General features: G+C 41.2%; 1 protein-coding gene and 1 non-coding gene across 3 annotated transcripts in view; one reads left to right on the top strand and one right to left on the bottom strand.

The window, feature by feature from the left end:
* Positions 1-13,188, top strand: part of gulp1 (GULP PTB domain containing engulfment adaptor 1) — a 370,296-nt gene that overhangs the window by 153,123 nt on the left and 203,985 nt on the right. The gene's annotated exons all lie outside the window — the stretch shown is intronic.
* On the bottom strand, positions 7,311-7,413 carry LOC116975706. Its single transcript, XR_004412709.1, has one exon. It is a non-coding gene; the product is annotated as a U6 spliceosomal RNA (small nuclear RNA).

The raw sequence follows: 13,188 nt of genomic DNA, 5'->3' as shown, positions 1-13,188 counted from the left end.
CAGACACCTACCATTTCCCAAAGCACCATAATCCCTGCATATTCACAATATTAACACTAGTGCTTTCAACACAATGTTGCCCGATCTGCTGCATGTTTACAACGTGTTCTGTTCCTATTTCAGGTTTCTTCTTTCTGTAGCATTTGCTTCTGCCATAAATTAAGAGCCTTGTGTAAATGGCGCCTAAAACCAAAGTGTTTATGCTAGAAGTGATGCAGTGAAGTTGCAAAGGATCCTGCAAATAAAATCCTTTGAACTGAATAGTTTTCTTGGAGTTATTTCTGTTGAGAATTCTCTGTTCTGTCTCATTTTCACCCCCACTCTACCCAATTTAATTCATGTTATGCTTAAAATATGATTTTTGCAAATTTCAAACAGGATTTCTGTTTGGTTTCATCAGGATCCATTTCTCATGGAATGGAATATGAATTATAGTAGAAGTTTCGTCAATAGCACGCCTTTCTTGAGTAGTTTGTACAATTCACTGATAAAATTTAAAATATAATTGAATTGTCAACGCAAAGTCCATTAGTTCAAGTACATTTTCTCATGCATCGCCGTGGGGCAAAAACATTTTTGGTTTTGACACCAAATCAAATAATGCTTCCAGTATAAAATGGCTTTTTTCCATTTAATTGGAAAAAGAATGCTTTCAGGAAAGGAGTAACTTCAACGCGCATTCCTATATTTTGACTGCTCGACTGTGAAATCTCATCGTATATGTCTACTTTAAAGTTTTCTTCCCTCTGATGGGTGTTCTGTGAGACCCTCTCTCACTGCTCCCCTTTGCCATGCTTTGCCCTGCCTCACCACTTTCCCAGCTTTTTTTCTCCCCCTGATGGGCCTGTCCCACTTAGGTGACTTTTTAGGTGAGACTAACAGGAGACTATGCAGTCGCCACATGGTTGCCACATGTTCGCGGGTGGTTGCCGGGGAGTCGTCTTCATGGTCGTGAGGAGTTCCCGCATTCTGGGAACTAGTCGCGGCCTCATTATGGTCACCGTGAATTTTTCAACATGTTGAAAAATTAGCGGCGACTACAATGAAGCCGCCTTGGAGAGTAGCGAGAATTCTCGAGCTGTAGGTGGGTTGGCATGAGGTCCCAGTAGGTTACCAGGAGGTTGGAGGTTCTCGTAGGTTGGAGCCGGTGCTGACCGGTGAATTTCATTGGCTCATTGGGGAAAAAAAGGTTTTCAGAACCAAGGATAACCGACCGGGAATGTTAAATGTCCGCCGAGCTTCACAGCCGTGTATCTCTGGCTTCTTAACAGTTGTCTCCACTCCTTCACCCACCGTCTCCTCCCCTCTCTTAAAGGACTTACCATACATTGTGCTTTAGCCGTCTTAATTACAGCGCCAACCTTCCTGTTCATCGCAGTGTGTGTCTGTATCAACTTGGCTCTGCACCGTGTGAATTTTTTAAAACCGGGCTAGTGGGAGCGCTGTCTAAAAAATTCACATGGGCTGGTGAAGGAAGCGATGTGTGTGTGTGTGTGTGTTCCACTCTGACAGTCGCCGGCTTTTCAGGCGACAAATAACCTAAGTGGGACAGGCCCATTACAATCAGTCTGAAGAAGGGTCTCGACCCAAAATGTCAGCTACCCATGTTCGCCAGAGTTGCTGTTTGACCAGCTGAGATATTGAGCATTTTCTCCTTTTGTGAATTAGCTAGTATTAGCAGTTCTTTGTTTCTAACTTCAACACACAACAATCAGAAAATTAAGGACATGGTGCGGTAGACTTGAAGGTTATGTTTATGAAGGGAGACAGAGCTGCTTGATCATGAGGAATTAGCATTGTCTTGAAAAGTAGTTTTCCCTTTTGCAGGGAAAACAAAATCTCAAGATGAGCCTCAAGGATAGAGGAAATACTGTAAAGGTACTGGACTTTTTTTGTCGAATAATATGTACAGTTCCCATTTTAGGTGATAAAAGGGTTAAATGTTATGACTTTTCAGAAGTTATCCACCTTCATTTCCCACTTCCTTCATACTGGAAGGAAATGGGAATAATGCCAATGAAGACAGGCTGAAAATTGCTTATCTGTTCAATAGTTGAAACCAATAGATTATAGTCCCTACCCTGTTTCCCACCTGATCTCCCCTCTCCCTCCTCTACCTACAACTTGCCATGCAAGTCCTACCACTCTCTTCCAGCTGTCTTCCCTTTTCCACCCACTGCCCCCACTTACAATCAGTCTGAAGAAGGCTCCCGACCCAAAACTCTACATCCATATTCTCCAGCGATGCTGCTTGACCCCCTGAGTTACTCCAGCAGTTTATGTCCCTTTGTGTAAACCAGCATCTGCAGTGCCTTGTTTCTGCTTAATAGTTTAGTTATCGCTGTCTTCTGTAAAAATACGTTTGGAGCAATTAGATGAAACTGGTGTCCACATGTGGGATGCAGTTGCCAAACACTTATAAGGAATGAGTTAATCATGGATAACTGGTGCAGATTTTCAGAAGAGTTCATTCTTCAATAACTGTAAATTAATTTTATTGTGTTAGTAAGAATGTAAGATTAAAGGAAATGGGGAATTGATTTGAAATATGTGAACATTAAGGAGCATGATGTTTAAGAAGGAACTGCAGATGCTGGAAAAATCGAAGGTAGATAAAAATGCTGGAGAAACTCAGCGGGTGAGGCAGCATTTATGGAGCGAAGGAATAGGTGACGTTTCGGGTCGAGACGAAGGGCCTGAAGAAGGGTCTCGACCCATAGATGCAGCCGCACCCACTGAGTTTCTCCAACATTTTTATCTACGTTTAAAGAGCATGATCTTCAACATTCTCTTTGTTTACTCATTATTTAAGCAAAGTAAAGCATCGCAGGCTGTTTCATTTGAATGCCTTGAATCAAAATGAGAAAATAAACCATAAAAGAGCTTGGTTAATCACAGAGGGATTTATGAAAATTTAAATGGGAAGAATAAAGAGAGGGCTTTAAAGAGTTATTAAGTTTAACGCTCAAGCGAGTGTAGCAGCAGATTTTTATATCGTTCAAGAGATTACTCCCTCTAGCCACTAAGTGGACTACATGGTTAAGGAGAATGTCGTAATACGCATGCGAGCTCTCTGTCAGAGACCTTCAGAGCTTCTTCACAGATAAATCTTCATAACACAGTCTTTTGATTAATATATTCTTTATTGTTGATGAAAAACAATAAGGTACATCCAACCTTCTTCCGACTCATACACTATAATCTTCATCGAACTCCAGCATATCGCTTTAAAGGTTAGAAGACTCCTCGTGTCTCCGTTACACTCCGCATGGTCAAAGGGTATACCTTCCCCATGCTGGTCTCAAACTAAACTAAAAACTAAGCTTCTGCAAAAGAAACTTAGCTCAAAACATGCCCTAAAATACGTCATAAATCCCACCCACAATAGAATGGGCAGTCTAAAATTTAAAGACACATTCCATCATTAATGACATACAAAACAAGCCAAATGGCCACACAGCGAGTAAATTGAAAACCATTGAAAATTGAGATTGTTTGCTAACGATAGGGATGCTCAAAATGCCTGAACTGGAGGAATGTAGAAATTACAAACAGTTTAGTGGCCAGACTAGGGTGCAGCAATATTGAAGGAAAACTGCACAGTGGGAGGTAATGATAAAGAGTTACTGCTTGGCCAATGTCAGTGTGGGATAGTGGCAAATTTTGTTCATGATATTGGTGATAGATTTTAGATGTCATGTATAAGGAGCAAAATAAGTGAATCCAGTTGGGAAGTACCAGAATAGTCAAAATGAGAAGGAATGGTGTGGGCTGGGAACCTCAAAATAACAAGTAATATCAGGAAGAGTCAGAAATGGGAATGGATATGGATAGAAGAAGATGAATGTTTTTTTGTGCTGAGTATAAAGTATATTTGGTCAGATTGATGTGTTTTGATTACTTGTGGTGCCATATGGATCTTCCATTTGTCATTTTTATTAATTGTTTTCCACAGTCACAAGAAGAATGATACTGAAATAATACAGCTGCTCAGTAACATACAGTGGCTTGCAAAAGTATTCATACCCCTTGAACTTTCCCACATTTTGTCACGTTACAACCACAAACGTAAATGTATTTTATTGGGATTTTATGTGATAGACCAACACAAAGTGGCGCATAATTGTGAAGTGGAAGGAAAATGATACATGGTTTTCAAATTTTTTCACAAATAAAAAACTGAAAAGTGTGGCGTGCAAAAGTGTTCAGCCCCCTTTACTCTGATACACCTAAATAAAATCCAGTGCAACCAATTGCCTTCAGAAGTCACTTAATTAGTAAATAGAGTCCACTTGTGTGTAATCTAATCTCAGTGTAAATACAGCTGTTCTGTGAAGGCCTTAGAGGTTTGTTAGAGAACATTAGTGAACAAACAGCATCATGAAGCCCAAGGAACACACCAGACAGGTCAGGGATAAAGTTGTGGAGAAGTTTAAAGCAGGGTTAGGTTATAAAAAAAATATCCCAAGCTTTGAACATCTCACGGAGCACTGTTCAATCCATCATCCGAAAATGGAAAGAGTATGGCACAACTGCAAACCTACCAAGACATGGCCGTCCACCTAAACTGACAGGCCGGGCAAGGAGAGCATTGATCAGAGAAGCAGCCAAGAGGCCCATGGTAACTCTGGAGGAGCTGCAGAGATCCACAGCTCAGGTGGGAGAATCTGTCCACAGGACAACTATTAGTCGTGCACTCCACAAATCGGGCCTTTATGGAAGAGTGGCAAGAAGAAAGCCATTGTTGAAAAAAACCATAAGAAGTCCCGTTTGCAGTTTGCCACAAGCCATGTGGGGGACACAGCAAACATGTGGAGGAAGGTGCTCTGGTCAGATGAGACCAAAATTGAAGTTTTTGGCCTAAATGCAAAACGCTATGTGTGGTGGAAAACTAACACTGCACATCACCCTGAACACACCATCCCCACTGTGAAACATGGTGGTGGCAGCATCATGCTGTGGGGATGCTTTTCTTCAGCAGGGACAGGGAAGCTGGTCAGAGTTGATGGGAAGATGGATGGAGCCAAATACAGGGCAACGACCCTAAACATACAGCCAGAGCTACAATAGAATGGTTTAGATCAAAGCATATTCATGTGTTAGAATGGCCCAGTCAAAGTCCTGACCTAAATCCAATTGAGAATCTCTGGCAAGACTTGAAAATTGCTGTTCACAGATGCTCTCCATCCAATCTGACTGGGCTTGAGCTATTTTGCAAAGAAGAATGGGCAAACATTTCAGTCTCTAGATGTGCAAAGCTGGTAGAGACATACCCCAAAAGACTTGCAGCTGTAATTGCAGCGAAAGGTGGTTCTACAAAGTATTGACTCAGGGGGGCTGAATACCTTTGCATGCCACACTTTTCAGTTTTTTATTTGTAAAAAAATTTGAAAACCATGTATCATTTTCCTTCCACTTCACAATTATGCACCACTTTGTGTTGGTCTATCACATAAAATCCCAATAAAATACATTTACGCTTGTGGTTGTAACGTGACAAAATGTGGAAAAGTTCAAGCGGTATGAATACTTTTGCAAGCCACTGTATATTGATCACGTGGAAAATGAATTTCAAGATGATCCCAATATAACAGGGATGTTTTTAGGTGTGTAAGCAATGGAATGATGTTCTGAATTTTGCAAGTAGTAACATTATACATTAAAAGGTATTTGGATAAATAGTCTTCCTAATCTTCCATTTGAGTAGAGCTTTTCATCACCCTTTGCAACCAAATCACTTTTGAACTGCAGACACTGTTGTCATGTAGAAACTTTGCACACAACCTGCACAGGTTTCCATTTAATGTCATATTTGAGCATTATTACATATGTGCTGTGCAATAACTGTCCACTTGAATTTTATTATTCATTATTATTTCATTATTATCGCAATGCACATGACACTTTTGATGCCTTGCATCTTTTGACTGGTGGCAGACCAATTTCCCTCTGGGATAAATAAAGTGGTATTGTATTGTATTTTATTAACTGTCAAATAATTAAACAGTTAACCTCAAAGACACCAAAGTAGTGGGGAAATATTGAAAAGATTGAACTGGAGAACAATGGATTCCACTTGGCTAACACAAGTAAATTATTTATGGGACATCACGGTGAAAGATAGAACAAAAATATATATTGTATCAAATGAAGAAGGGTACGAAGTCTTTAAATTGAGGAAAGTCTTGGGTTGGAAGATTGTGGGAAGACAAAGAAAGTATAAAGGAATTTATGAAATTAAATTGATATTCTAATAATTAGTCAAATTTGAAGCGTGACCAAAATAAATTTGTGGTTACAGCAGAAATATAGCAAAATATCATAAATGGGGAAGTTGTTTTTGTTATTTAGAAAAATATATGCTTGTTTGACATGGGGTTGAACAAAAAATGAATGGATTGTAAGGAGTGAATCTGAAATCAGGCATCTTATATGTAGGCTGGTTACTAATGAAAGTTGAAAAACTGCAGATACAAATCTTAAAAAAAAAAAAACAAAGTGCAGGAAATATTCAGCAGCATCATGCAAAATGAAACACTTGATATTTTGGGTCAAAGATCCGTTGTCGTATATCAGACAAAGGGCTGTAAGTGTGAAGTATTAGCTGTCTTTTTCCACAGTTGCTGCCTGACTTGTTGAGCGTTTCCAGAATGTCATTTCTATTCTTGTTATAGATAAATTCAATAGGGAAATGGGGAGAAATGTCCTCATCTAGAAAGTGTGTGAACTCAGTCCCAAGGAAAACATTGAGGCAAATACCTCAGCACTTTTAAAAGAAAATCAAACCAGCACATAAGGGACTATGGAAAGTGCAGATCTGCTGAAAGGATGAAATGAGATGGCTGCTTTACAGTGAGATCAGTGTGAAGTTAAAGAAAAAACAAAACAAATCCAAGTGACTGACATTGTGATTGCACAACAAACCAACAACTGGTAACTTTTACTTTATGGTGCTGCTCTCTTTGTTTCTATATTTTGTATATATGAGCTTCAGCAAACGTCTATCTTGTGTGTAGCCCTTTGGGGTGGATCTTCTGGCTGCTGCAAACATCTTTTGCCATGTAGGAACTCCATTTGCGGCCACATTTCCACCTTGCGAACTGTTCTGATAACAAACAGTTCAAGGCTTTGGAAACTCTCATAATCTGTTGTAATCTAAATACGACCTGTATTTCCAATGCTACAATGTGAAAATATAATCTGTTGAATTATAGACAATAGACAATAGGTGCAGCAGTAGGCCATTCTGCTCTTCGAGCCAGCACTGCCATTCAATATGATCATGGCTGATCATCCACAATCAGTACCCCAAAAATATGGAATGCTTCACACTTTTGCATGTCATCTTTGCGCAGGGGGCATGCTAATCTTCTCTGTATCGTTCCAATTTTAGTGTATGTGCTGCCGAAGCATTAGCATTAAGATTAGTATCTTGTTTATTTTTCTCCAAAATACAAGTTAACTATTGACATGCCATGGTGATGAATTTTGCACCTATTTGATTTTGCTGATGTTATTACAGAATATTAAAGTGACAGTCTATTGAACGAAACTTTGAACTGTAATGCACAGCTGTGCAAATATTCAGCAAATGTTTTACTTAATGTAAGATTTTGTGCCAATTTTGCTGAGGTCCATTGAAGATGGAATTTAAAAGAAAACTAAATGCATTGATATAACAAAGAGACACAGCTTTCATTTAAAAAATCTTTGACTTTTGTTAAATGATGGAATGTTTTAGTTATCCCGGTGCCGTATTTGTTTAAAATGTTATGTCTTTAATGGGTTTATTCAATTATTTCCGTCCAATTTCACTGTTTACATCTGGTAATCTTTTATTAGTCTTCTCATGTTAATATCCTTGATTGTCGCACTGTTACTTTGTGATCCTGTTTGAATATTCTGCATGATTTGCTGCTTTTATCAAATTTGAGAGTTTTTTTGCTGCTCAGTTTTGTAAATCTTTTGAAGCCTCTCGTTATACTCTGCTGTAGACTCTGTTCTCAGCAAATATTGGCTAGTTTTTCCTCTGGTCAGACTGTTGGTGGTCATCCTCATTTGCATTTGATTATTTTGGGCAATGGCAATGTGTGTGGTTAAGTCAAACATTCGTGAGTTTTGAATGAATGTTTGCTCCCGGACCACAAAAAAAAAAGAGTAAAATGAGCATTTGGTTTTTGCCGTAGGGTAATATACTCTTTCAAAAAATATCTATGCTGTTTCAAGATGTGATATTTGTGTGTATTCATATTTTTAATATTTCGCAGAATTCCGATTCCACCATCGTTGCCAGTATTTAACTTTCAAAGCACCTCTGAGTGGCATGACTGACTTATGTAATTGAATGTACGCTATAATGTGAAGCCAAACAAAACAAAATATTTCCAACATATGAAGTCATGACCACTCAATACAAATTTGTTTTGGAAACTGATTCACATCAAATGCTTATGAATCAGTTGAACGTTTTTGTACTTTCGTAGTTAAAATATTTCATCGGGTAATATTCTCTCAGCTTTTGGAAATATTTTTATTCAAGAAAACTTTCAATATTATTTCTACTCCTTTAAAGATTTTTCCTTAACTTAATCTCTGCAATGTGATGGATGCACAAATTGGAGATTTTGGCAATGTGAACAGGAAATCAGGGCTGACATGAAAAGTCACACGAACGTGCATTTAAGAATAGATTGATAACAATTTAAAACAAAATTGGCCTTCATTTTCTGAATGCCTGCTTCCGTTATTTAAAAAAAAAACTACGACTAATGACATTGGGGGGGTTTTTTTATTAAACATTTTAAATAGAGCAAAGAACCAAATTTAAAGGGCATGGCCTTCATGAAGAATATTTGATTTTTTTATTTGTTTGAGAAGCCAAATATCATGTCAAAGATTTTTAAGCCAGTCATGTCATTCTTTTGTGCTTGCAAATAAAGTTTGCAAACAACTTTAGAGTTCATGTTCTGGAACATTCCAAAGTTAATGATAACTCTTGATTTAAATCTGAATGTGGTCTTCAGTTTTGCAAATTATCTCAGTGTGCAACTTCTCAACCTCAAGCAACCACTTTTTTCCAAGGAAATTAAAATAGCATTGCTAGAAGTTATTTGGAAAGACTAAATATTTCTTCATAACTAGTGTTTGAAGGCGGTGCTGGTTTTTTAATGCATTTTCTTGGGGTCTGAAAAGCAAAGTCAATAGGAAACGTCTTTTATGTAAAAACTAATTTCCTCTTGTTACAAACGAGAATGTGAATGAAATACAAAGTACTAATGATTTCAGAAGAACAATATCTCAACATGATTGTGTACCAGAGCTTTCAATGTCCAGTTAAGCCAAAATTTGCTGCCCTGACAAAGTATTGGCAACATATTAATTAAGGAAATATAATTGGAAATATTTTCGTTGAAATAGAAAACACATTGAGTCTTTTTCGAGTTATAGTTAGATCTTTCAGAGTACATTCAATAAACACCTTCTAATGACTTAGAAGATTTGTCCCCATTTTTAATAAATGATTGAGAAGTTTTTTATACTGCATCTAACATTTACAGGTTTAATGTAAATTATTATATTTAAATAAATGGCATGCTTTCACTTTTATGCTATCTGCAAACAACTGAGTACAAATTATAGAAGTACACATTTGGCACATTGAATGTGAGGTAGTGATTTTGATTTTATGAGAAACTAATTTTTGAAAGGATTACAATTGAAATTGATTTGTGTCAAAAGCGTATTCTGTGATTCTGAAGTGGTTAAAGTTTGACAAAACATCAATGCAGTGCACTGCCAAGATATTGGATGTTAATGAAGCTTGAGTTAAGGCATGTTTTTGAATTGTTCATAAGTCATAGGAGCAAAATCTGGGCATTCAGCCCATTAAGGCTACACTGCTGTTCAATCATGGCTGCTCTATCTCTCCCTCTCAATCCCATTTTCCTGCCATCTTGCTGTAACCTTTGCTAATCTGGAGCCTATCAATCTCCACTTTAAAAATACCCAAAGATTAAGCCAGGCGCCGTAATCCTTCCCAGGAGCCGGTCCCACACAACTTGATCCGCCTTTCCTCGACACCTTTCATCTCCCTCCGGAAGTGGCGGCGCTGTGATACAGCTGCGGCTCGCCTGTAGTCTGTCTGTTTTTACTTTTTGTGTTGTTTTTTTTGTCTAGTTTAGTAATTTTTTTGGTTATTAGGTGGTGTTATGTATGTGGGGGGAGGGTGAAACAGAGCTTTCTGTCTCTCCCTTCGGGGGAATGCGACTTTTTTGTCGTATCCCCCTTCTCTTCCCCCGTCTGCGCTGAGGCCTAATGGCGGAGCTGGCGGCCTCCAACCTGCGACCGACCTCGAGGGTCCGGAGGTGGAACCAGCCAGGACTCACCAACGCGAGGCTGGCCGTCTTCGAGCTGTGGCGACGTCCGGGTAGCGGCACGACTCGGCGCTCCGGTGAGGGCGGACGGTGCGGGGCTGAGACACTCTCGTGTGAGCGGCACGGCTACCGGCTGGAAGGCGCTCCCGTGTGAGCAGCCCGGTGCGGGGCTGAGACGCTGCCATGTGGGTGGCCTGGCTACCGGCTGGAAGGCGCTCCGGTGAGGGCGGACCGGCTCCCGGCTGGAAGGTGCTCCCGTGGGGGCAGCCCGGTGCGGGGCTGAGACGCTGCCTTGTGGGCGGCCCGGTGCGGGGCGGAGATGGTGCTCCGGCGGCTGATGCGGCGGCGACCTGGATCCGGGGCTCGGCCGCGGGCCAGTGGAGGACAATGTCGGGAGCTCACAGGTCACAGGCTGGTGCCTGTTTTCCGGAGCACCCGTTGCAACAGCTGCGGGCAGCTTCGACCACCCCCGGGCCGCGGAGCTTGAACCGCGGGACTGATACCATCGCCCGGTGGGGTATCGCCTTGGCGCAGAGGGAAAAGAGGAGGGAAGAGACAGTAACTCTAAGACTTTTGCCTCCATCACAGTGAGGAGGTGTTTGGTGAACTCACTGTGGTGGATGTTAATTTGTGTTTATTGTGTTTTGTTATTATTACATGTATGGCTGCAGGCAACAGCATTTCGTTCAGACCGAAAGGTCTGAATGACAAATAAAGGATTCAATTCAATTCAACAAGGAGGAATCTCCTGTACAGGCTCCTCCTCCACACCCTGCACTTCCTCACCCTGGTCCACCATCCGGACAAGCGGAAGATGGTGTTGCCTTCCTGTCGCGAAGGGGGGCCCCCGGTGGGGGTCCCTCTATGCAGTGATTCTCCCCCTCTACATCGGGGACTGGGGGGGGGCCGGTACTGCACTGAGGAGTCCCCTGCAACCTGTTTCTCTCGCGGTTCACGGACTCGCAACCACCTGCCACTTTTGCGGGCTGGAAGAGTCCTTATTCCACGTCTACATTGAGTGTGTGAGGCTGCAGCCCCTGTCCCAATATTTAAAGGGGCTGCTCCTTGCCTTCTGGCTGCATTTCCCATCCACCAACCTCACCTTTGGGCACCCTGTGCATAGGGGAGAGGGTAGGGCCGAAGATGGCCTGGCCAAGCTTGCCAGGTGCCAGGCGGAGGAGGGCTCTACCGGACCCAGCTGCCTTCCGCTGTTCCGGGTTATGTCCGCTCTCGGGTGGTACTAGAGATGGACTACGTGCTGTCCACAGGCACCCTGGGGGATTTCGGGACTGCTGGGCACTGTGGGGGGTTGATTGTATCCTTGACAAAGATTATATGGTAGTTTATTTAGTATATTTGTTTGTCTTGTATTATGGTGGTGGGTTCTGTTTTGTTTTATTGTATTGTAAATATTATTTTTAATAATTGACAAAAAAGGAAAAAGACTAAGCCTTCACAGCTGCCAATGGCAATGAATTCCACAGTTTCACGACCTTCTGATTAAAGAAATCCTTCCTTCTGAAGGTACGACCTTCTATTCCGTGGATGTTCCCTCTGGACCTTGTCGCTCCTACTGGTGGCGGTGATCCTTGATGATAGATGTAACCTTTGATCAATCCTTTCCACATCCACTCTATCCAGGTCTTTCACTATTTTTCATTGGTTATAAACTAAACGGCAGACTGTTATGAATATTTTCTTATAATTCTGTGCTTTAGATCCGACAGTTGATAAACATGTAACCGGATATTTGAACAATGCCAGCACAAGGGCAATTAATAGAGATTTGTAATAGACCCTCATTTGGCATTTTAGCTGGCTATTCATGAGGTGACAATCCTCAAAGTGAACAACGAATGCTCTACTTGCTTTGCGCCAAGACAGATATTCAGTGCGGGGTGGTCTGTGACTTGGAATTGATGGTGGTGCTCTGATACTGCTGGTACCACTTATTCTTGGCAAATTCAACACAGATAGACAAAATGTTGATGTAAGATTGACGATGCCTAGTCCTTTGTTTTAAAAAGTTGATGCTGCAGCCATAGTAAATTGCTGTGGTTCGGTAGTATTGACTTGAGTGTTGGTTTTGCTTTCCGATTGGGATGCGTGAGTCTTCTGATGGTAACCGTAAAAGGGACCACATCTCCACGATTCTGGCCCCTTTCCACTGGCTCCCAGTACGGTATAGAATCAATTTCAAGCTCCTCCTATATGTATACAAAGCCCTTAACGGGCTTGCCCCCACCTATATCTGCTAGCCCGCCATTCTACCTCAAGGTCCCTCAGGTCGGCCGACTTGGGGCTACTGACTATCCCCGCGGTCCATGTTTAAGCTCAGGTGTGACCGCGCTTTTGCGGTTGCAGCACCTAGACTCTGGAACAGCATCCTTCTTATCAGAACAGCCCCGTCCATCGACTCCTTTAAGTCTAGACTTAAAACCTATTTCTACTCACAAGCGTTTCTTGAGGTCCTCTGAGGGAGCGCTGTATGTATGTATTTATGTATGTATTGTTAGATCTATGTAACATTGTATGTAACACAGTACCTGCACTGATGTAAAGCACTTTGGTCAACGAGAGTTGTTTTTAAATGTGCTATGGAAATTGACTTGACTTGACTTGACTATATTGCAGAGAGCTGATTTTGTGGACAAGTGGGTGAAGGTCTGATTCTTTGACTGTTCCATAACATCCTTTAATCAGTGGGTAAAACAAATTGTAACCATTCGTCTCCTGCCCCCGTGAAGAAGGTTAACCTTTGTCGATTATTTTCCTCATTCATTTATTGAACATGGGTACATGAACAAAACAAATA

The sequence above is a fragment of the Amblyraja radiata genome, chromosome 7, assembly GCF_010909765.2.
Source record: "Amblyraja radiata isolate CabotCenter1 chromosome 7, sAmbRad1.1.pri, whole genome shotgun sequence".
Classification (NCBI taxonomy): Eukaryota; Metazoa; Chordata; class Chondrichthyes; order Rajiformes; family Rajidae; genus Amblyraja; species Amblyraja radiata.
Note: the sequence above shows the minus strand (reverse complement) of the source record. Positions and strands in the feature narration are given on the sequence as shown.